The 24,655-nt window shown below is 46.9% G+C and overlaps 2 protein-coding genes across 2 annotated transcripts in view; one reads left to right on the top strand and one right to left on the bottom strand.

Annotated features, from left to right (window-relative positions):
• YAE1 (YAE1 maturation factor of ABCE1) overlaps window positions 1-24,655 on the top strand; it is a 618,218-nt gene that overhangs the window by 121,018 nt on the left and 472,545 nt on the right. Inside the window, exon 2 of the mRNA XM_086964860.1 lies at window positions 21,903-22,012. The gene's annotated coding sequence lies outside the window, so the exon portion shown is untranslated. The remainder of the gene's footprint in view (window positions 1-21,902; window positions 22,013-24,655) is intronic.
• Window positions 1-24,655, bottom strand: part of RALA (RAS like proto-oncogene A) — a 261,565-nt gene that overhangs the window by 3,880 nt on the left and 233,030 nt on the right. The gene's annotated exons all lie outside the window — the stretch shown is intronic.

The following is a 24,655-nucleotide window of genomic DNA, read 5'->3' as shown; positions in this document are numbered from 1 at the left end:
GCACACATGGACTGGCACTTGGTGCACGTGGACTGGCACTTGGCAGTGCATGTACAGTGGCGCCTGGCAATGTGCGTGAACTGGAGGTGTGTTGGTGTATGGTAGGCAGTATGTGTACTTACTTGCTTGAGGTGTGTGTCAATTGTCTGATGTTTGGGTGCTTGGTGGTGAGATAGGTGTGTTCTTGCTGTTGGCGTATGAGCGTGATGGGCCCTTGAATGGTGCAGTTTGTAAATGTTTTATATTGTGTTGAGCCCACAGCTGGCAGTGTGAATGGTTTTCTGTGTCTGACGCATGAACGGCGTGTGAATGGACTGTAAAGCGGTTGGTGACTTGAAGTGGCTCACAAGCCGCCAGTCAGTGGTTTTTCAATCTAATGTTGAAATTATTAACAATGTCTTTTGCGGACAATATTTTGTAAAGTCATTTGTGAATAAAGATTTTTTTTATGAACCATTTACTGACCCGCGTGCCAAATCTAACCAAAAGGCCTGAGATTGACTAGTAATGGGTGTGCAGGAATGTTTTATTTTTTTTGTTGCTTTCAGTAGTGAACACCTTCTACCCTCACATCTTTTCGAAAACTTGTCACCAAGGGAATAATATGTGGTATGTTTTGTGTGGATCCCACAAGGTTTCTTACCTAGAAGCCTTGTAAATTTGATTCATTGACAAAACCATATTGATTTTTAACATTTTGGTGTGGGAAAGTGGTGGGATCGGTTGACTTGGGGGAATGCGGGGTGGACTGAGTTTTGCGGCTACACGCAGATTCCAGAGGTTTTCACCAGAGAAATGTTGAGAAAATGTTTTTAAGACAAATTTCGAGTTTTGCAAGGGATTCTGGGTAACAGAACCTGGTGAGAGTCTCGCACATCAATCAACCCTGGATTCCCTTAGGTGTATAGTTAAAAAAAGAATGTGCAGGTTTGTTAGGTTTCCCTAGACGCAGGCTGAGCTAGGGACCAAAATTTACAGCAAGGCACATTGCAAAAAAGGGTCAGTTTTCACTGGAAAAATGTGATGTGTCCATGTTGTGTTTTGGGCAATTTCCTGTCGAGGGCACTAGGCCTACCAACACAACTGAGATACCATTTTTTATCACGAGACTTAGGCGAACATTTAAGTGTTATTATCAATTGTATTTCTCTGCATTTGTGCCTTCCAAACGTAAGAGTGAGGAAAAAGGTCATTTTGAAAAATGCCTTCCAAATCAATTGCTAGTATGGATGTCCACAAATTCGGAGATGTGCAAATAAGGATTAGTTACTTACCTGTAATCTATGTTCTCTTCCAGGGGTATCCTCATCAAAATCATAAGCACATGAATATTCCCGCCCATGGGCGGGACCCCGGAAACACATATCATATATGTGAAAACCATATTTGCAGCTCTATATACGTATATATACATACATAAAAACAGACAATGCAGCCTTCCCTAGACATGCTGAACAATGCTTCAAGAGAAGTGTTTGCACATAAATACATTACAATAAAGCAGGGAGAAAGAAAGCCTTTGAAAACTGCTTTATTATACAGCAGAAAAGGTAATCTTGCAAGGAAAGCGAAAACATTGTCAGAACATAGGCTGCATTTCAGAGAAAACAGTGTAGAAAGCTGAAAAGCTAACCCACAAAAACAGTAACAATAAACTGGCACCCTGCCTTTAAGGCAGCCATGATCCCTAGCTCCCATCATGGCTCAGGGGTGACAGGTCAATTGTTCTTCGCGGATAACCGCAGACCATTTTAGAAACAGATGTATGCATCATGTTCACTTGCCCGGGGAGGTGGGTGGACTGCTTATGACTTTGATGAGGATACCCCTGGAAGAGAACTAGGATTACAGGTAAGTAACTAATCCTTCTGTTCCAGGGGATCCTCATCAATAGTCATAAGCACATGAATAGAATAGCAAGCCCATGCCCCCATACTGCGGGCAAGTATACAGATAACTATTCCGACATAGGAAACTACCATTAGGTGAACACAGACTCTGAAAAATCAACACTGGAACAGATTCCTCAAGGAAGCCTGGCCCACTTGGGTATCTGCTCTGGAGTCTGAATCCAGGGAGTAATGCGTGGTAAATGTATGGACTGATTTCCAAGTTGCGGCTTTGCAAATCTCAGCCATCGGTACATTGTGTAGGAATGCTACTGTTGCCGCGCTTCCCCATGTCGAGTGAGCCTTAGGAGAAGCGACGAATATGCTACTTACCAGTATGCATCTGTTCTTGGCAAGTAGGGCTGCTGACATTCATATCTGTGCATAGATCGCCGCCTAGTGTTGGGTCCGGATGATTGCACATTGTTGTCCTGGAAGAGTCTTCGAAGTATCACGAGATAGGTGGCTCCTCCCCTGGACTACAGTGCGCATGGGCATCGACTCCATCCCCAGATTGTTTTTAGCCATTGTGGCCAAGATGGAGTGAAACTCAGTGAATGATGACCATGCTATGAGTATATGTGAATACTGCAGCTGTTACAGGCGCCGGGGAGGAGGGCGGGCGATATGAATATCAGCAGCCCTACATGCCAAGAACAGATGCATACGGGTAAGTAGCATATTCGGTTCGAGGCATGTGGGCTGCTGAATTCATATCTGTGCATAGAATAAATAGCAGTCCCTCCATTAGCGGCGGCCGCCCGTGCCAGCTGCAGCAGTTTGAAAAAGAGTCTTGAGAACAGCCTGCCCTACAGCTGCCTGCTGTTTGGAGTGCACATCAACACAGTAATGCTTAGTAAATGTGTGTGTGGTAGACCATGTGGCTGCTCTACATATGTCTTCCAAAGGAATGTTTCCAAGGAATGCCATAGAGGCCCCCAACTTTCTGGTGGAGTGGGCTCTTGGTGGAATGGTAAGAGTACGCTTAGCCTTCAGATAGCAGATTTGGATACATTTAACGATCCACCTAGCAATACCAGCCTTGGAAATAGGGTTACCTTTGAGGTGTGGTGCAAAGGCGACAAAGAGTTGCTTAGTCTTTCTAAAATCCTTGGTCCTATCAATGTAATACATTCGGGCCCGTTTAACGTCAAGGGTATGGAGCATCCGCTCCGCCAATGATTCAGGATTTTGAAAGAAAACAGGTAATTCGATTGTTTGGTTGATGTGGAACTGAGACACAACCTTGGGAAGAAACTTGGGATTAGTGCGGAGCACCACCCTGTTGGAATGAATTTGGATAAATGGCTCTTGGATTGTGAGGGCTTGTAATTCACTAACCCTCCGTAGCGATGTAATTGCTACGAGGAAAGCCACTTTCCATGTCAAGAACTGAATCTCGCAGGAATGCAGTGGTTCAAAGGGAGGACCCATCAGCCTGGTAAGAACCACATTGAGGTTCCACTCAGGGACTGGTGGAGTCCGTGGTGGAATGACTCGTTTGAGGCCTTCCAAAAAAGCCTTGATGGCAGGCACCTTGAAGAGTGAAAGGTGCTGTCTATTTTGTAGATAAGCGGCCATTGCAGACAGATGAATGCGAATGGAAGTATAGGCCAGATTACACTTGTACAGATGGAAAAGGTAACAGATGATGTTCTGAATAGAAGCATCCAGCGGGTTAATGCTGTGGTTCGCACAATAAATGACAAACCGCTTCCATTTTGCCGCATAGCAGGCTCTAGTAGTGGGCTTCCTCGCCTCCCGAATGATGTCCATGCAGTCGGGAGGTAAGTTTAGGTAGCCAAACTCTAGGACTTCAGGAGCCAGATCGCCAGGTTGAGCTGTTGCGGATCTGGGTGCTGAATGTCGCCATGGCTCTGCGTCAGAAGGCTGGGTGTGAGATGTAGCCTTTGATGCGGTACCACGGACAGTTCTAGAAACGTGGTGTACCATGGTTGGCGAGCCCATGTTGGAGCAACCAGGATGAGAGTCATCGAGTGCTGCCTGAGCTTGCGTGCCACCAGCGGTATCAGAGGTGCTGGGGGAAAAGCGTACGCAAATTTGCCTGACCAGTTCATCCATATCGCATTGCCCTGCGACTGTGGGTGTGGGAACCTGGCGGCGAAGCTTTGGCATTTCGCGTTCTCCTTTGTGGCGAACAGATCTATCTCTGGATGACCCCACCTTTGGAAGTACGGCTGGAGTACTGATGGATGTATCTCCCACTCGTGCATCTGGTGGCTGTGCCTGCTGAGCAGGTCCGCCATCTGATTGTCTTTGCCCGGGAGATGCTCTGCCATGAGGAAGATGTTCCTCTGAATGGCCCACTTCCACATGCTCTGAGCCAGATGAGACAGCTGCGGAGAGTTTGTGCCTCCCTGCTTTTGAATGTAGTACATTGCCGTCATGTTGTCCGTCCGAATCAACACGATCTTGTTGCATAGATGTACTTTGAAAGCCTTTAGTGTCATGAAGATCGCCATCAGTTCTAGAACATTGATGTGCATCTTCCCCTGTTGCTGCGTCCACAGTCCCTGCACAGAGTATTGGAGTACATGCGCTCCCCATCCCTGGAGAGAGGCGTCCGTGGTCAGGATAACCTCTGGCACAGGCTCCTGGAATGGTCGGCCCTTGCAAAGGTTTCGTGGATTCCACCAATGCAGAGAGTTGTATGCCCGACCGCTCACCAACACTAGGTCTTTCAACTGGTTGTGAGCCTGAGTCCATTGACGTGCTAGGCACTCCTGAAGCGGACGCCTATGTAGTCTGGCGTGCGGGACAATGGAGATGCAGGAGGCCATCATGCCTATCAACTGCATGAACACTCTTGCTGGAAGCGAATGTTGAGGTCTGAATTTCTGGATCAGCGATTGAATGCTGCCGACTCTCACTGAATTTGGCTGGGCTGTGGCCGCCAGAGTGTCTATGGTCGCAACCAGATACTACCGTATGTCGGCGGGCTGGAGATGGGATTTTGGGTAATTCAGTGAGAATCCCAGATCGTGCAGGAGGTGAATGGTGTGGGACACGTGGTCGGAGCACTGCTTGGCCGACTTCGCCTGAATGAGCCAGTCGTCCAGATAGGGGTAGACGTGGATGTTTTGACGTCTCAGATGCGCCGCCACCATCGCCAGGCACTTTGTGAATAGCCTGGGTGCCGTGGTGACCCCGAAAGGCAAAACCTTGAATTGGTAGTGCTGGTTTTGGATGGTGAACCTGAGGTATTTTCTGTGTGAAGGGTGTAGCGGAATGTGGAAGTACACATCCTTCAGGTCCAGAGTTGCCAGAAAGTCCCCCTGTTGAAGCAGTGGGAGAACTTGCTGCAGTGTTAGCATGTGAAAATGCTCGGACAGGATGTAAAAGTTGAGGGGCCTGAGATCCAGGATGGGCCTGAGGGATCCGTCCTTCTTTGGAATCAGGTAGTACAGGGAGTAAACTCCCGAGCCTCTTTCCTGCAAGGGCACGAGCTCTATTGCTCCTTTTTGCAGCAGGACTGTGACCTCCTGCTGCAATAAGTGCAAGTGCTCGCCGGACATAGGACGGTGCCTTGGGGGTATGTTGGGTGGAGTGGATGTGAGCTCCAGACAATAACCAAATTGGATAAGTTTTCTGACCCACCTGTCCGTGGTGATGGACTTCCACACTGGCAGGAACTGCTGGAGTCTTCCCCCGACCGGTGTTGTGTGGTCGGGGGCAGTGAGATAGAGTCACTGTTTGTTGGCGGTAGAGGACCTGGAGCTGTTGCCACGTCCTCTGCTCTTGGCGTTGTTGCCGCGGTATCCACCTCGACCCTTGTTGGTATAAGTAGTCTGGGTGTTGCCTTTGTAGAACTGCGCGGACTGCGAAAGTTGACCCCTTGAGGTGCCTCTAATATTGGAGCGACGAAAGGACCCACTCCGAAACTGCTGGGACTGCAAGGCACCCATGGATTTTGCAGTGTCGGTGTCCTTCTTCATCTTCTCAAGGGTGGTATCAACCTCCGGGCCAAACAGGTGATCTGGGTTGACCGTTTGGTTCAAGATGGTGGTTTGAATGTCCAGCTTGAACCCAGATATCCGTAGCCATGCATGTATACGAAGCATAACGCTAGTGTTAATCGCGCGTGCGGCGGTGTCAGCCGCGTCCAGAGCGCACTTTATGGAAGCGTTGGAGATCAGCTTCCCCTCCTGTATTAACATTTCATCCCCTTCCTTATATTGATCGGGTAGGTGTTGCAAAAGGGTCTCTAGGGTATCATAGTGTGCCCTGTCATAACGTGCCAGGAGCGCCTGCGTGTCAGAGATGTGCCATATGTTGGCTGCCTGCGCTGCCACCCTCTTCCCCGAAGCTTCAAAGACTTTTGATTCTTTGTCTGGGGGAGGAGCATCACCCGTAGTCTGCGAGTTGGCCCTCTTCCGGGCATTGGAGACAACCAGGGAGTCCAGAGGCAACTGTCCCTTAATATAGGTTGGATCAGTGGGCGCCGCCTTGTACTTTTTGTCGATCCTCGGGTTGATGACTCTCGCCCTGGTGGGTTCTTTGAAGACCTCAGCAGCGTGCTTTAAAACACCCTTCAGCATTGGCGGAGTTTTTACAGTCTTTTCAGAGACAGAAACGGTGTCAAAGAGGAAGTCGACGTCCACAGGGTCAGCATGCAGCTCGACGTTGTGATTGGCCGCTGGCCGCTCAATGAGGGCATTGAAAGCTGCAGAGTCCTCAGTGGGGGAAGTTTTCGCGGAGAAGAGCTGAGGGTCCTGCCCAGAATGCGGGTCCCCAGGCTCACCACCAGCAGACCAGGGCTCTGCCACATCCTCTGGGTCTGTGTAGACGGGATAGCTGTATTCGTCCTCGTCGTCGCCCTCACCAGCGTCCACATTGGAGTTAGTGGGAGAGAGCTCGTAAGCCTGTGGTGAAATGGGCTCCACCAAGGCTGGAGTACCAGCAGAGTCCATCTTCTGTTTGAGTGGGATCTTGTATGACTCCAATTGGGGCTACGGGGTGATTTTCCTCTTCAGGAGGGAAAGCCTGCCCGTTTCGGCGTCGATGAAATGTTCTTGACACTCTTCCTCTGAAAGTTGTCGAGGCCGTGGTCCGAGGACCACCAACGATGCCTTCGGCGTCGAAGATACCTTCTCGGGCACGCCGGGCCCCGGTTTAGCAGCGAAAGCTTTCGGCGCCGTCTCAGGCGGCAAGGTGAAAAAGATCGGCGTGGGCGTTTTCGCCGGCTTCTCCAGAGGCTTGGCCGGCAGAGGGTCCTTCGGCTCGACTGCTGCGGCGCCGTACCTAATGCGCTGTAGGGACTCCGTAACCTTCTTTGTGAACGCGGCGGATGGACGCGCCGGTTCGACAGTCTTTAGAGATTGGTTTTGGAGTGGAGTCCGACGAGGTTCCTCTCGGAGTCGACACACTCGGCGCAGCTCCCTTGGTCTTGTCGTGTGGAAGCGGGGCAGAGAGGGTCTTCGGGTCGTCTGGCCGCTTCTTTGGGTCGGTAAGAGACCTCTCGGGGTCGTCGACCGTCTTCTTGTGATCGAGTCGACTCTTGCCGGCGTCGACAGTCTTCGGCGCCGATGCGGCCGCGTCCGACCCCTTAACTTTCGGCTTCGACGTAGTAGCCTTCGGGTCGGCCATTTTGACGTGGCTCTTCGGCTCGACGGCCATCTTAGATTTCTTCGGCGCCGAGGCCTCCGAAGTCTTCGATCCGACCAATGCGATGCGCACTTTCGGTTTCGATATCTCTGGCGTCAAGACCGTAGATTTCACTTTCGGTTTCTGTGTCACCGGGAGTGAATCGGTACCAATGTCCGTGGCCGGGCCAGCAGGCGGGGCCGAGGAACCCACAACAAGGTTTCGGGTAAGGCCCGAAGGCAATCCCTCGACCTGGGCCTTATTTATTAGAACGGCCCCGGAGTCAGTTTGAGGAAGCTCTTAGTCCGAACTATCCTCCATGGCCCCAAAGGTCCCGTCGCCGTCCCCTACCTCCTCGTCGTCCTCGACCTCCGACGCAGGGTTAGATTCTGAGATGTCCTGGATATCTTCATCCTCGACCTCCCCAGCATCGAAAATGTCCGTAGGCGCCGGTGCAGATTGCTGGGCCTCCAGGCGCGCAGCTCGACGGAGCTTGAGTGTTTTCTTGGACCGGAACCTTGAACAGGCCATACACTTGGTCTCGTCGTGGTCCGGCGACAGGCACTTGTTGCACACCGGGTGGACATCGATGTGTGGGTACTTCGAGTTACACACCGGACATCGTTTGAATGGACTTCGTTCCATGATGGATGGTCGAAGAGTCTGGAGCGTCGACTAGGCCTTCCGCGCCGAAAGCATGCGTAAGTACAAGCTTGGCTTGGAGCCGAGGAAAGTTGCGAAGCCGAACGCAAGACAATACCGACTCAAGTCCTAAAGACCTTTTGGTTTTAAGTAAAGTTAAGTTAATTTTATCGATTCCAACAAGAGGGAACCAAAGACATCCGAACCCAATGGTGGAAAAAAACAATCTGGGGATGGAGTCGATGCCCATGCGCACTGTAGTCCAGGGGAGGAGCCACCTATCTCGTGATACTTCGAAGACTCTTCCAGGACAACAATGTGCAATCATCCGGACCCAACACTAGGCGGCGATCTATGCACAGATATGAATGTCAGCAGCCCACATGCCTCGAACACAAAGTTTTATTTGCTAACTGGTAAGATAACCTTATGCAAGATACTATGCATCTTGAGATGGTTCGTTTAGAAGCTGGAAAGCCCGTTCCAACAGAGCCATATTTCACAAACAATTGATCAGATTTTCTCATGGATTTTGTGGCTTCCAAATAAAACTGAAGAACCCTCTTGAGGTCCAGCGAATGCAGAGACCTTTCCGCTGGTATCGTCGGATTGGGAAAGAGGGCAGAGATATTGTCTGATTTACATGGAACTCAGACACAACCTTGAGTAGAAAGGAAGGGTGGGTTTGCATAACCACCCTATTATGGTGGAAGACTGTATAGGGCTCGTTGGAAGATAGCACTTTAATTTCACTTACTCTGCGCGCAGAAGTGATTGCCACCAGAAAAACCACCTTCCACAAAAGGTGTTGCAATCTCGCTTTATGGATGGGTTCAAAAGGAGGGCCCATCAACTTGAACAATATGAGGTTCAACTCCAAAGGAGGAGAAGGAGGTCTAACAGGGGGGTAAACTTTCTTCAACCCCTGTAGGAAGTCCTTAACCACCTGTAGCTGAAAAAAGGAAGGTTGGTTAGGAGATTTACAATATGCCGTAATGGCTGCTAAATGTACCCTTATGGAGGAGTATTTCAACCCAGACTTGGCCAAATAGAGCAAGTATGGCAAGATGACCTCTACTTGCCCGTTAACTGGACTCCAACCGTTCCGTACACACCACAAGTAAAACCTCTTCCACTTTAGAGTACGAGGTTCTTGTAGAAGGTCTCTTTGACTCCCGTAAAATGTCCATGCAGTCTGGTGAATTAGATGTCCATACTGCAGGACTTCAGGAGCCATGCTGTCAAGCTGAGCGAGGGAAGGCTGGGGTGAAAGATCTTACCAATTTTGGTAAGAAGGACCAGCTGGAATGGAAGACTCTGATGCAGGCGAATTGACAGCTGCAACTGTGAATACCACTACTGGCGAGGCCAGTCCGGTGCTATTAGGATCATCTTCATTCTGGATCGCAGAGGTTTTGCCATTACCTTCGGAATGAGAGGGAGGGGTGGAAAGGCGTATGCAAACGTCCCTGACCAGTTTATCAAAAGTGCATTCCCCCTTGTTGCTGGTCAGTTAAACCTGGATGCGAAGGAGTGGCATTTTTTGTTTTCTTCATCTGCGAAGAGGTCGATGCAGGGATGACCCCACTGCTGAAAAATGTCTGCCACTATGTCGTCGTTGAGCACACAGTCTTCTTGCTCTTTGAAGTGACGACTGAGGGAGTCTGCTCGAACATTCCACTTCCCTGGCAGGTGGACTGCTGTGATCGATAGGTTCCTGGCCAACAGCCAGTGCCAAATCGCTTGGGCTTCGAGAAACAGAGGACGAGAGCATGTTTCCCCTTGCTTGTATAGCAAGGGGAAATAGCACAGGGTGGTTGTGTATCCGTTTGAACAAATATTGATTCTGAAGGTTGACAAGCCTTGAGAGCCAAGTGAAGTGCCTGCAGTTCCAGCATGTTGATATGATAAATTTGCTCGTTGGGGGTCCATCTGCCCTGTGTCTGCAGATGACCTAGATGTGCTCCCCAACCCTGAAGAGAAGCCTCCGTAATCAGGGGTTGGTTGAATGAATGAATGAATGAAAGTTTATTTATATTGCGCGAACTTAGCCCAAAGGGCATCAAGGTTGGTGAAAAGGAACTCCCACCAGGAGATTCTGTGGTTGCATCCACCAGAGGATGGACTTCTTCGCAATGGGGGATAGCAGAATACGGCTGTTCCATTGACCCGAGGACTGATTCAGTTTGTCTTCTAGGTCTTGTTGAAGTGGTCTCATCCTCAACCTGGCATTGGGTATGAGGAAGATGCAGGAGGCCATAGCGCCCAGCAGAGAAGCCACTTGTATTACTGATGGCTGAGGAGTTTGAAGAATTATGTTGCCTTTGACTCTCATTGATGACAGTCTTTCCGCCGAAGAAAACACTTTTCCTAGGACAGAGTTGATATTGCCCCCCAGAAAATGGAGCGACTGGGTTGGTTGAAGAACCGATTTGTCCAGATTGATATGCAGGCCCAAATGTTGAAGGAGGTTCATACACATGAGGTGTTCCTGCACCATGAGAGGAGAGGATTCCTCTAGTAGCGAGTCGTCTAGGTATGGATAGACGTGTAGGCATTGGCGATGTAAAGCGTCCGCTACAACTGCCATGCATTTCGTGAATACCCGTGGAGCTGACTTTAGACTGAAGGGAAGACTTTGAATTGGTAATGGTAATGGTCTTTTCCTACCATGAAACATAGGAATTTGCGATGGCATGCTGTAATCGGGATGTGGAAGTATGCATCCTGAAGGTCTACTGAACCCATCCAATCGCCTTTCTTCAAGTGCGGAAAAAATTTGATGGAGACAGCATCCAAAATGGTTTTTTTGATGCATTTGTTCAGAATCCGAAGGTCTAAGATGGGCCTGAACTTGTTCGGTTGGTCTTCTTTCTGGACAAGGAAGTATCTCGAATAGATTCCCTTCCCTCTGCGTTGGGGGGACCTCTTCTATTGCTTGTTTTTCGAGAAGGGTCGACGCTTCCTGACGTAGGAGGTCCAGATGATGCTGTCGAGATTTTACAGGAGGAGAATTTCTTGGAGCCGCACAAAAACGTAGCGCGTACCCATGGTCTAGTATACTTCGCACCCATTGATCTTTTGTTATTCTGCGCCACTGTTGAACGTAGTGTGTTATACTTCATCCCAAGGCGCAATGGTAGTAGAGGAAGCATGGACTCATTGCTTTCCTGGGGTCTTTGTTGAGGAGGAGGATTGCTGCTGGTGTCCTCCTCTCCCCCTTGAGGAGCGTCAGCCCTGGTATGGGGATTTCCCCCGCTTGCTTTGTGATCATTGAGGGGTTTGAACCCTCGGTTGGTTAACTTACGATTATAGGGCCTGTACCGCTTCCTGAACTTTTTCCTTTTCTCTAGGCCCACCGCCTTCAAAGTGTCCAATTCGGCCTTCATTCTCCCCATCTCCTTGTCTGTATGGGCCTCAAACAGAGAAGTACCCGAAAAAGGGAGATTCAATATGCGCTGCTGTGCATCAGGCTTTAATGCAGTGAGGCGTAACCAAGAGGAACGACGTGCACATATGCCATGCGCATATGAATGGGCATCCTGAGATACTCCATCTGCTGCCTTGCTTATCACTTGGTTGGACACGAGGGAGCCTTCTTGAATAATCTTCCTATGGAAGCTTCTCCTTAAAACGATCCAAAGAATCCCACAGGGATCTGTCGTATCTCCATAACAGGGCTGCAGCATTGGAAACCTGTAAAGAGGATGCAGTCGAGCCACAGGCTTTCCTCCCCCAAGAGTCTTGAGCTTTACTCTGCTTATCAGGAGGAGCGGAGGAAGAAGATGCAACTGAGTGCGTTTTCTTAGCTGCTGCAATTATAACAGAATCCGGGGGTGGATCGGATCTCAGAAATAGAGGATCCGATGCAGCCGGCTTGTACTTCTTTATGATACTTGCAGGAACTGCTTTTGTTGAAGCTGGAGCTAGAAATACGTCCATTACTAGTTCAATGACTCCAGAGACCATGGGGAGCAGCGGTCTTGACACAGATCTTTGATGTAGCGTCTCAAAGATAATGGACGTAATCGTTTGAGTAGTGGCCATGGTAATGCCCAACCTCTGTGCCCCTCTGGTAAGCACATCATGGAAAGTGTTCACGTCGTCAATGGGTGACACTCTGCTAGGCGGACTATCTGTGAGGGTGGGAGAGAAATCCCTCTTAGATGAGTGAGTTGAGGATGTCGAACAAGATGGTGTACGCCGCCTTTTGCGATGCCCATATGCTGACCTGCGATCAGGAGATCTGCCCTTGTGCGAGTGTTAGGTGACTTGTCCACTTCTTGCACCAAGCTCTGCAAAGGAGATCTATGCAATGGTCTTGAGTATTTCGCCGCGCTTTGAGTAAGACCTGCAGATGCTGATTTCCAATGATTTAGGGGTTGCAGCCATGTGGGAGAGAGATGAACCGATGGGGGATCTCTGCCTCCTCGGAGAACTCCTTGGTGACAAACCTGCAGGCTCTTGAGAATGAATGGAAGCGCTGCGAGATGATGCAATTGTCTGTGGGGAACTTCTGATGGAATGCGAAGAGGCGCCATGGGTTCTTGAGCATGACCTCCGTCGCGATGAGACGTCGCTGGCGAGTGCCTTGACGTTGATCTGCTCTGCGTCACCATAATGGGAGAGACTTTGGATCCTGAACGCCTCCTCGACGTCGACCGTTCTGTACGTCTCGACGTTGAGTGGAGTAACGCGGAATGCCTGGAGCCTATAGACCTTGCTCTTGAGGGCTAGCATGCCTTTGATCTCCACGATGACGGGTTAAACGGTAAACGGAGAAATCCTCCTAGACGTCAAACGGTTTCTCGACGTCTACTTTCTTGGCTTCGACATCGAATGTGATACTGGAGGGGACCTAGACGCTGATCGTCGTCTCGACACCGACGGAGGTGATGGTACCTGTCTTGACGTCGAATGCCGCCTGGTTGACGTCAACGGAGAGGTATGCTTCGACGCCGGTCGCTGATGAACCTGCGACGGCGGAGCTTGACTAGACGTCGACAGTTGCCTGGTTGGCGGTGACTGAGAACTACGCTTGGACGTCGATCGCCGGTGACCCTGCGACGACGTAGCATGTTACGACGGCGACGACGGAGACCTGTCTCTCGAAGTTGGGCGAGCCCGCCTCAACGGAGATCGAGGCCTCAACGGAGATAGTCGCCTGGTTGACGACTGGAGGGATCGACGTACCTGTGATCCTCGATGGGGACTGGTGTTCTCTGGACGGCGAGCACCTAGTCGATGGTCTTTTTGTCGGCGTTTTCGCCGCTGAAGAAGGGATTCGAGACGCCGAGCCCGACGCCGATGGAGAGCACACTGGGATCTTACTTGTGAATGCTCTCCCCTTCTTCAGCAGTGACCTGCCTCTCGAGGAAGATATTCTCCTCTCAGCCAGCCCATAGAGGCGAATCCTCTTCTCTCTGTCCTTCAAGGATCTTTTGGACAGTAGCTGGCAATGCTGGCAGGTGTGTGGATCATGATCAGAAGGCAGGCATAAAATACAGACAGAATGAGAGTGTTTTTGCCTTCTTTTTGCCACAGGAGGGGCAAGGATCAAAAAGGGAATGCATTTCTGTGTGAAAAACAATGCCCAAACCCTTCAAATACAGCTCAAAAACACTTAAACACTAAAAAGATGTCGAAGGAAAAAGGTTTAACCTCAAATGTGAAAGTATTTTTGGGAACTAGGGGTCATGGCTGCCTTAAAGGCACGGTGCCAGTTTATGGTTACGGTTTATGTGGGTTAGCTTTTCAGCTTTCAACACTGATGTTTTCTCTACAGTGCAGCCTATGTGCGGACAATTTTTTCACATTCATTGCAGGATTACCTTTTCTGCTGTATAACAAAGCAGTTTTCAAAGGCTCTCTTTCTCCCTACTTTATTGGAATGTATTTATGTGCAAAGACTTCTCTTGCAGCATTGTTCAACATGTCTAGGGAAGGCTGCATTGTTAGGTTTTTGTATATCTATATATACAAACACACACATATATATATATATATATAGAGCTGCATATATGGTTTTCACATATATATGTGTTTCCAGGGTCCTGCGAATGGGTGGGAATATTCATGTGCTTACGACTATTGATGAGGATCCCATGGAAGAGAACCAATGCTTCTAACTCCATATCTTGTTTCTGTTTGGGAAATACACAAATTTCCTCGATACCCGTTTTTCACTTTTTATATGTTACCAAATTAATTGCTGTATATCTGGTACACAAATAAAAAGCATTGGATAGTGCAGCTCAGTAATTGGGTCAGGGTACCTCAGGTTCTTGATGAACCCTATATATCCCACCAACCAGTAGGGTTCAGTGGATGCAAAGGCTTATTGCTTTAAAAAATTTGCCATAGCTGTTATCGGTGAAAACGTAGGCCCAAATGGCTACTTTGTTCAACTCATGTTCAAAATTTTTTTTATTTCAACTGTTACTTTCTATAAGAAAAGCTTGAAGGATCTACACAAATGACCCCTTGATGAATTCAGAATTTTATCTAAGTATCACAGATGTATAGCTTTCCGGGACCTACTTTTGGTTTCACACCCAGTTCTACCACTAACTGGAAGGAGGGTAAAGCACAAAAAAATGGGAAACATGGGCTATGTCCCAGTAAAATGCCAAAACTGTGCAGAAAAATGTGGCTTTCTGGCAAAAGTCTGCCAGTTTCTCAAAGCTGTTACTATACACTACAGTGGTCCCTAGGGATTGAGGGATAGTCAAACAAAGATGAATATAGACCCAGTCAGTACTATATTAAGTAAACTTAAGTAAACTTGCCCAGCCGGACAGAGGTTTAATATTTAATCATAAAAGTTATACGAAAAGTACACACACATATACTGAAAGTGGGACACAAGCCTGCATCCTACTACAAAATCAAAAACAACAAACATATAAGGAACAATCATAGGTGGTTCAGGGAAAGCACATGGTTTGTTAATGCAAAAGATACCCAATACAGTAAACAAATCACAAAGGACACCTTTACATGCTGGATTAACAGACATTGTATAAGGTGTTTTATGGTGTCAAAGGTGTTTCGATCCATGTGAACAAATCATCAGGACATTAAATGAGCATGTCTGTATGTTAGTGCCTAAAGTGACCAGGAGGGTGGAATCAGGGTAATATCCTGTATGAGATGCGGGGAGTGAGAGGCTGTCCGAAGGGCAGCAGGACTGATATGCGCGGCACAGTGGGAGCCACCATGGTGTACTCCAGGGGAGCAGTAATCTACAAGGTAAAGGGACATAGCCGATCTTGAGACAGGGTACAGGAGTCGGTATGGCAGCACGGTGGCCGAATGAAGTGGTTCTCGCAGTGGAGAGACCAGATTTCGTCGGTGCGGGATCAATATTCTGGGTCTATATTCATCTTTGTTCGACTATCCCTCAATTCCTAGGGACCACTGTAGGGTATAGTAATTGATTCCCAAGGTCCCTGGCTGACTCCTCTTGGGTTCCCTTGTTATTCATAAATAGTTTCTCAAAGCTGGAGATTTTAGCACTCCAAACCATTCATCGATACTCTTTGCATGGAAAAAAACACTCCTTCTGCAGCACCTTTCCACCATTTTTACAAAAAGAACTAAATGTAGCTGTATTTTAGCTAGTTTCTTGGTCCCCTCCAGGGAAATCCACAAATCCTGGGTACCTTTAGAATCCCCAGGATGTTGGAAAAGAGAATGCAAAATTGGCATGAATACCTTACGTGGACAAAAAGCTATGCAATTCAAAGCATGAACTACCCAAAATAGCCAAATAAAGCTTGGCACAGGGAGTGAGGGGAGGCCAAACAGCGAAGTGGTAAACATAGGCAGGCCTAGGCATACATACCTGCTCAACACCAGCATACCCTAGTGAGTTATGGTTCACCTTACAAATAAACATAACATAAAATAAAATATTTCAAACAATTAGTGAAATTCTTTAAATGGGAATTACTTACATTAGATAAAATACAGTAGCTGAGAAAAACGTGTCCTCCCTCTTCCACTCCAGTCCTCTCCCTTCTTTGACCGATATGCACATAGATATTACAGGATTGCATAATGAAATATGGATGAAGGAAAATGGATCACAAGTTACAGGTACTGCAGAATATCTTGTACTTACCAAAGCATCCCCAGCTCTTTTTCCTTACGAGACAGGATCACAACTAACCTATCACAATGAACTATCCCCACAACATTCTGCTAACATGGCATGTGGAGTCTGCAATTATAGTTAGCAGCCAAATGACAAAAAGAAGCGGTCTGTAAATGTCAGTATGGAGTTAATTATGTTTCGGTAGATCTCCAGAGACGGAGGAGACAAAAACAAGCATGGTTCAATCTAATAGGTCTGACTAAATTTTGAGTACAGAGTAAAACATTTACAAAAGCCTGTTGCAGTATAAAAATAAAACTAAACTGAGCATTGGCAAAGAAAATATTCATAGCGTTTATAATGTTAGTGCCAAGCTATTGGCTTTGTAAAGAACTGTTAAAAAAAAGTTTACGAAAACTCATTTAAAGAACTTGGGGAAAAGCATACATACCTTAAGGTAGCTGCTACTGAACACTGCTTTCAACATGTTCAATATATATAAATGGGATAGTTTGTACAAAAACTTTTCACTCAGGAATAGAAAAGAATAAGGAAAGAATAGGGAAATGTTGCTTTAAAAGAAAATGTTTGAGAAGGCCCAATTCGCCAGTCACAGGACTCTGATATTTGGCCCTCAAAGGTAGCCCAAGGAGCAGATGTCTGGGCCTCGCGGAGAAGAGACATTATCAGCCAAGGACACCTACCTTAAATGCCAGTTGAGTGCGTGGAGCAGCCAGCTTTCCCCCTAACACTAGAACAGCATTTGTGTGGCAAGGCCAGTGCTTTCATGCAATATGTGGAATTCAAGCATTAAAACAAAGAACAATACTTAAAGTGTATTATTTAGTCATACCCTGGAAAAAAAGATATCTTGCTGTGCTAAACAGACAATATGTGAGAGGTTAGAAACAACAGTGCATGGAGCAGGTATTTGAGGTGAAGAGGCAACGCACAAGGGAATAAAGAAAGGACATGCTTTTATAGGGAGCACTGAATGTAAAACAAAACAAGCATTTACAATGCAATGGTCTCGGCAATATTATAGGTAGAGCTATTGGTATTGCTCATTTTTTTAATCTTTTTTGTATCCCTAAATAAATGGCATTGTCATTTCTATTGGCATTAGCTTTTTTTTGCATATGTGATCCCTATTGCATTAGCAGAGAGAGAGTGAGGTATTGAAATAGAGAGAGAGTGAGGTAGTGAGAGAGTGAGGTAGATAGAGTGAGGTAGTGAGATAGAGAGAGTGAGGTAGTGAAAGAGTGAGGTAGTGAGGGAGAGGGATGTTGTGAGGGGGTGAGATATAAGCAGAGTGTGATGTTGTGATGTAGTGACAGAGAGAGGTAGTGAAAGAGTGAAAATGAGTTAGTGAGATAGAAAGAGTGAGGTAGTGAGAGAGAGTGATTGAGGTAGTGAGTTAGAGAGTGAAGTTGTGAGGTTGTGAGCTAGAGAGTGAGGTAGTGAGGTTTTGAGAGAGAAGTTGTGAGATAGTGAGGTAGTGAGATAGATAGAGTGGAGTAGTGAGTTAGAGAGAGTTATGTAGTGAGAGAGAGGTAGATAGAGAGTGAGGTAGATAGAGAGTGAGGTAGTGAGTGAGGTAGTGTGGGAGAGGGATGTTATGAGGTGAGATGGAAACAGTGAGTGAGTTTGTGAGGTTGTGAGGTAGAGAGAGTGAGGTAGTGAAAGAGTGAAAGTGACTTAGTGAGATAGAAAGAGAGAGAGTGAGGTAGTGAGATAGAGAGTGAGTTAGTGAGAGAGTGATGTAGTGAATTTTTGAGGGAGTGAGTCGTGATATAGTGAGGTAGTGAGAGTGAGATAGAAATAGATAGAGTGAGGTAGTGAGATAGAGAGAGAGTAAAGTTATGAGGTAGTGTGTTAGAGAGTGATGTAGTGAGAGAGTGATGTATGTAGAGATAGTGATGTAATGTGGTATTGAAAGAGTTATTTAGTGAGGTAGTGAGATATTCCATTGCAATTAAAAGTATGTGGTTAAGGAGTGATGTAGTTTGCCTGGTTAATCAAAATAAGTTGAAAGCCCTGAGAGCAATGCATGTTTGCATGCTTGGAGGCATAAGAGAGGGCCTGCGGAGCATAAAATAAACATCTAGAACACAGATTGTATTCACTATTCAAACAAAGGGAAGGAAGCCCAGTGGATAAGCAATGTCGCTCAGCACTACAGGGAATCAGATACAGTTTTCATTTGAATTAAATTAAGAACTCTTTCGGATAACCTAGACTTAAATTAGAAACAAATCATTTTTGATGCACCACATTTTTCAATTATGTTATTGACATCGGAATCCTCCACTCCTGTCAGGAACGGATTACTGAGACGTATGCGATGGGATAACAGAGAGAGAATTCGGTCGCAACTTATCTACTTATAAGCAACGCATTTGCTCGATTACGTACCCTCACGTGGGAAATTCTTACTCATATAGGTTCAAGTGTTCACACATGTTGAGATCAGAAAGGGCAGTATGTGCTGCAAAGTTATTCCGGCTATGAACCAAAAAAATATGTGTCACATTGCACCTTGGGGTGAATGATGGAGGTGTAGGAGGCTCGCGAAAAACACGAGTTTTTCTACTTATCTTCATGTTCATTGGAAAACTGCCAGACCTCTGAGATGCAACTGTGAGGAGTTGTTCGAACCCAGCTGTCATTGGGACATGTAGGGTATATATCTGTTCTGTTTTTCAAAGAAGCGCACTGTAAACGTGTTAAAATTAAAACGTTCAGTTAAGCTCAATGGCATTTCTGCTTTTCAAGTTTTATGTCGCAATCGCAGGCGAGGGCACAGTTACTTCACAAACACCCTTTTCTCTTAATGAGTGAGCTTGAAAAAAGAAGTGAAAATCAATGATCCAAAAAAGTCGAGTTGAAGCGTGACCTTAACTTGGGGACCTAGCGCCATCACATTTAGACAGGGAGTGCATGGGGTAAGCCTCGGGTACTCATAACCACACGTAGTTTATGACCACTCATGAAGAAGAAAAACAAATACGATTTATTTCAACAACTTCGGGCAAGGGCAGTCCGTTGCAAATCATAGGTTATGGTAAATTAACAGTTTCTGCTATGTTGCATCTTAAAACAAGGGGTTTAATACTTTGTTACTGGTAGCGAAAATCAGTGCTGTGTGTCCAAAAAGAAGGCATGGAAGGACCTACATCCACAAAAGTTAGCAATCCTGCCAGTGTAAATCGCACCACTTGGACCATTTCCACAGGGCACTGATCCAGATGTATCCATCAGCGTGCAGTTGTAAACCCCCATCTCCCCCATTTTGCTAACAGAAAGAGTTTGCAATTATGTACGGATACACAATATCCCTGCTGATTAGCAGCAGAGTCATGTGTGCATTACATATATCTAAATTGCAGCGTTTGGATAATCAAAGTTGAAAATCTCCCAGCGACCAAAGGAGACGCACTCCCATCCCTATGCTTGTTACTGCCATTGCTGTATGCGCAGTCTGCTACACTGAACAGAGCTTCTGCAAAAAACGGACGCCCTAAAAAGGTGCGATAAGGGAGAGGCGATGTTGCGCGTACACTGGACACAGGTTCGGTGCTCATGCAAAAGTACAGAATGAGAAGGGCCAGCAGTATTATTTAAATAATGCTTTTCATAGACAGCATTTACAAACATCCAATACTTTTGGTGAAACGACAGTGATGTGCATGTACTAGGCGCAGCTTAGGGTGCAAAACAAATCCAAAATTGCAACCAAAACATCATTCGACTAGTCAATGGAAATTTGCACACATAAATGATAAAATTACTGAGAGCCAGGGACGTTGATTCACTGGACAGAACATCACAGAAGGGGGATTCCCCAGCTTTTCATATTAGCTGCAGGATAACTCTAGCTTTCTTACCGACGCCCACCCCTTGCTTACCTGCTCTTCTGCATCCTGCTCCCTGCTGATCCGCTGTCTCACCTCGGTCATTTTGGACCCTCAGTGCACAGAAAGGAAAATACAGAGATTTGCACTTCGTGCACCAAACCTGCTCCTTCAGCAGTAAGCACCCAATGCTCGGTTTCTACTCTGCGGCTGCGCGAAACAACATTGTGATGTCATTTAAATTTCCTAAGGGGGTAGGGTGGTGGGAGGGGGGGAGGAGAGATAGACACTGCAGGATAACTCTAGCTTTCTTACCGACGCCCACCCCTTGCTTACCTGCTCTTCTGCATCCTGCTCCCTGCTGATCCGCTGTCTCACCTCGGTCATTTTGGACCCTCAGTGCACAGAAAGGAAAATACAGAGATTTGCACTTCGTGCACCAACCCTGCTCCTTCAGCAGTAAGCATCCAATGCTCGGTTTCTACTTTGCGGCTGCGCGAAACAACATTGTGATGTAATTCAAATTTCCTAAGGAGGTAGGGTGGCGGTGGGGGGGGGGGGGGTTGGGGGGGGGGGGGGTGAGAGATAGACACTGAAGACAGACTGAAAGCTTTGCCGAACCGGCCATCTTCACAAGGACGAAGGCGGCGTAGCTCATCACATTGACGGTTTATTATCGTTTCTGCAACGCAGCTGGCACGGCTATATAAAATCATCAAGACCTATTTGCGATATTTTTTAGGTGCGGCGTAGCTCATCACATTGACGGTTTATTATCGTTTCTGCAACGCAGCTGGCACGGCTATATAAAAACATCAAGAACTATTTGCGATATTTTTTTAATGTTTGTCTTCGATTAGAGTGGAATGCTAAAGACAACCTCCGCTACGGTAGTTACATTTCTGAAGTCCAGATGCGCACCACTAGCCCGAACAAAGTGCTCCGTCTTTTTTTCTGATTTGGGGACGTGTTCGGTGGGCGTGGCTAAAAAGTGGAAAGAAGAACACCGAACACACCTCCAAATCCGAAAAGGACGGAGCCTATTTGGAGTGACGGCTCTCTCCTCCAATGGCTGGCCTCCATTTAGGAAGCCAGCCAATGGGAGAGAGCCAAAATTAGAGGCGGGATGAAGAGCCCCTCTAAGAGACATAAGATCTCGCTACTTCCGGTTCTGACGAACCGGATAGTACCGAGACCTAAAAAAAAAGTTTCCTGAATGTGAGCAGTGGAAGGATCTCTCGGAGGTGCTTTCCTTAACGCATAATAGCGTTATCTTCAGACTCCTTGAGCGTCCCCACTACCCCGGCAGTGATTCTCTGCGTGAGCACCTCTTGGACTCCAAATCCTATCTTGATTGGATTCAGAATCTTCCCAGCAATGAATAACATTGGGATTCCTCGCTTACCATGTTGCCTTTTCTTCAGATTCTATTACATCATTTCGATTGGTACTAGAACTCTCAAAGTCCTGGCACTCTGCAGAATCTCAGGCATCTATTTATAAGCGTCCTGATGATGATCCAACTAGTCATAAAGGATCAAAATGTCGACACTGCATACAGGCCCTACTCTGTATTTAAAACATCAGAAATTGCTAGGGCTGTATTGCTGTTCTTTGGAATATGAAATAAAAGGTTACACTTTTAAGTCACATGTATCACTTTTGTTTGCCTGAAAACACAGTCACGTCTGCCTCACTACCTTCTGTTATGGATGTTAATGGAAAAATTATTCAACATTTTGGATATTATTATATTATATTTAGAGGTTTCAAACTTATGATTGTTATTACAGTGTCATCTTTTATAACGTACAGACCACGGTTTCCTTAGAATGGTAAAGCAACTAGGCTTCGGAGCGGAACACATGAGGAAGGACAGCCAGCCCATAAGAAGCAATTAAATGACAGTGACAAGGAAGTCAAAGGTAAGCAATGGACTGGCACTGTAAGTATTTAACATAGTCCAGGAGCAGTCTTAAGTCAGCAGACCGCTTAAAGCTATCTTCAGGCGAGACATATTGAGTGCTTTCTGTATTTATCTAATAATGAGTTTAATGTGTGATGATTCATATTACAATTTAGGTGGTAAAATAGTTATTCGTGGCTTGTAATGCAAGCACCAATAGACAACAGACTTGTCATCTCACAGGGTCACACAATTTCGGCTTTATTCACATGACCAATGAAGAGAAGGTATCAATTGATGGCAGGGTAGGAGAGCTGGAAACCACTGCACTGAGTGGGTTACCAGCCTGTATTTGTAGTCTCTATGCAGATGCCAATTAAGGGGAGTGAAATCATCATAGGACCCTAACAATCGCTTCTGCAAGCTTTTTTTTTTTTTTAAATAGGGAAGGATAGTGGGAGTAGGATGCAGAAGTGCTTCTCAGGCAGTTATCGGTATGAAGCCATGCCCTCTCCTGACATGGTGCATATCTGCAACAAGAGGCAAGAGGAATAATCTTCTGGGTGAAGCCAAAAGCTACTATGTATATTTTATAGAATTGGTAACAAAAGGTTAAAATAAAGCTGCGCAGTCATGCAAGACCTAGAAAGCAAAAGACAAACTACAAAAATAAATGTACGGGAAACGGAATGCCAACCTCCCTATCTTAAATATCTACATTTTTTGTGCAGTCAGACGTGGGGCAGGAACTATTGTTGGTAATGATGACTGATCACCAAATTGGTACCTTCTTTTATATATAAAGAGGCCAATTCACAGGATGGTAATGTGGGAGAGTAGTGAGGAATCGGTGATTAGCCAGAATGCGCATTACCAACAGTAAGAAACTTTGTCTTCTGATGGATTCTTTTTTTATTTTTTATGTATTTCAAGTGAATTTTATTGAGAAAGTTTTTTTTTTTTTTTAAACAGATATTATTGACTGAAGGCACAGGAAAACATATGCACTGCTCTGTAAGCCAGTAGCCAATGCCAGAATCATAGTAGCATTGTCTACTTCAGTAGTTTACATACGTGAATAATTAAACTGTAAAGGAACAACTTTACCCCCCCCCCCCCCAAACAAGTGCTGCAGCTTGCTCAACCCACACAGAGTGTAAAACACAGATAGTATCAGCCATGTACATTAAACACAGTCCAACCATCCTACCCGACAGTTCAAATGGAGAGCAGTGAGGCAGCGTCTTCCGGTGGTGGGTCCAGCTCCAGGCCCCGATAGTCCGCCTGCCGTTTCCAAATCTTAAAATGCTTCCGAGGGCAACCCCTGGCCATAAAAATGGGCAACTCAAGCCCCATGCAGAAGTCTAGTCCATTTTTCCAGGCCGCCAACGGCGGAGCCTTCAATGCCTTCCATGCTTGTGCAATGTCTCGTTTCACCAGCATCAGCCCCAGCAATAATAAGTGGCGTTTGTACCTGTTGCCCCCTATTCCAGCCAGAACATGGAGCAATGCCAATCAAGGGTCCCTCTGAAGTTCCCAAGCCAGGACCTCCCCCAAACAGCGGAAGACCCCATTCCAGAATCGCTGCAGCGCCCCACAGTCCCAAACCGTGTGAAGTAATGTGCCCTCTGCGCTTCCACATCGTAGACAGTCTGGAGACGCTACCATGCCCGCCCTCCATAAGCAGTGCCTAGTGTAGTACGTGCGGTGGAGGTACCGAAACTGAATAAGGTGCAGGCGCACGGTGATAGCCGCCCCCCTGGGACTCTCTAGGGCCTCCACTCAGTCTTCCTCGTCTAAGTCCCCAACATCCCGCTCCCATGCGGTTTTAAACCGCTGCAGGTCAGAGGAGCAGTGCCGTACAATAGTTTGATAGATGCGGGACACCTTATCTGGCAATTCCCCCATGAATAGTTTGGATTCCAACGGACTGAAGTCAGGCATGTGGTCCACCCCAGCTATATAGGGCAGTAACGCGTGACGAAACTTGAGGTATTTATAAAACTGGGTACGGGGCATCGCAAATTCTTGCCGCAGGGTGTCAAACGACTTGAGGACGCTGTCGGACATAACATCCCCCAGAGTCGAGATGCCAATCGCATCCCAGCCTACAAATCCCATCAGAGCATCCATCTGGGGGCAACCTACCATTACGCCACAGCGGGGTTTCCAGAGTCAGCACGCCCCACCAGCCCATGCGGCGTAGGGCCTGCCTCCAGACCAGAAATACTACCTGTGTGACCGACGGAAGGGATTTCCGGAGCTGCACTGAGTATAGAAGCGTGTGAAGGGACGCAGTCCCCATCAACACCACGCTCTAAAAAAAAAAATAGTTTTTTATACAAGGTACAGTATACAGGTCAGTAACTGCAGATTCCACACCTTAGAATAAATACCAAAACAGTATCCCCAGGGTGGTGGGTCTGTGGAATGGGCTCTGGTCAAAAGACCTGCAGAACTGAGCAGGCCAATTGCCTTCGCATTGAACTGGGTTATCAAGGCAGTAGTGCTTAATATATGTATGCACAAATGCCCACATTGCAGTCTGACCACGATCAAGGACCTATACACGCCGTCCCTCCTCAGACCTTCCAGGGGCTGCTTATTGGCCATTGTGTAGCAGATCTTAATGCAGATGACTATCCACCACAACAGAGTCCTC

This window comes from Lissotriton vulgaris, chromosome 4_1 (genome assembly GCF_964263255.1).
Source record: "Lissotriton vulgaris chromosome 4_1, aLisVul1.2, whole genome shotgun sequence".
Lineage (NCBI taxonomy): Eukaryota > Metazoa > Chordata > Amphibia > Caudata > Salamandridae > Lissotriton > Lissotriton vulgaris.
Note: the sequence above shows the minus strand (reverse complement) of the source record. Positions and strands in the feature narration are given on the sequence as shown.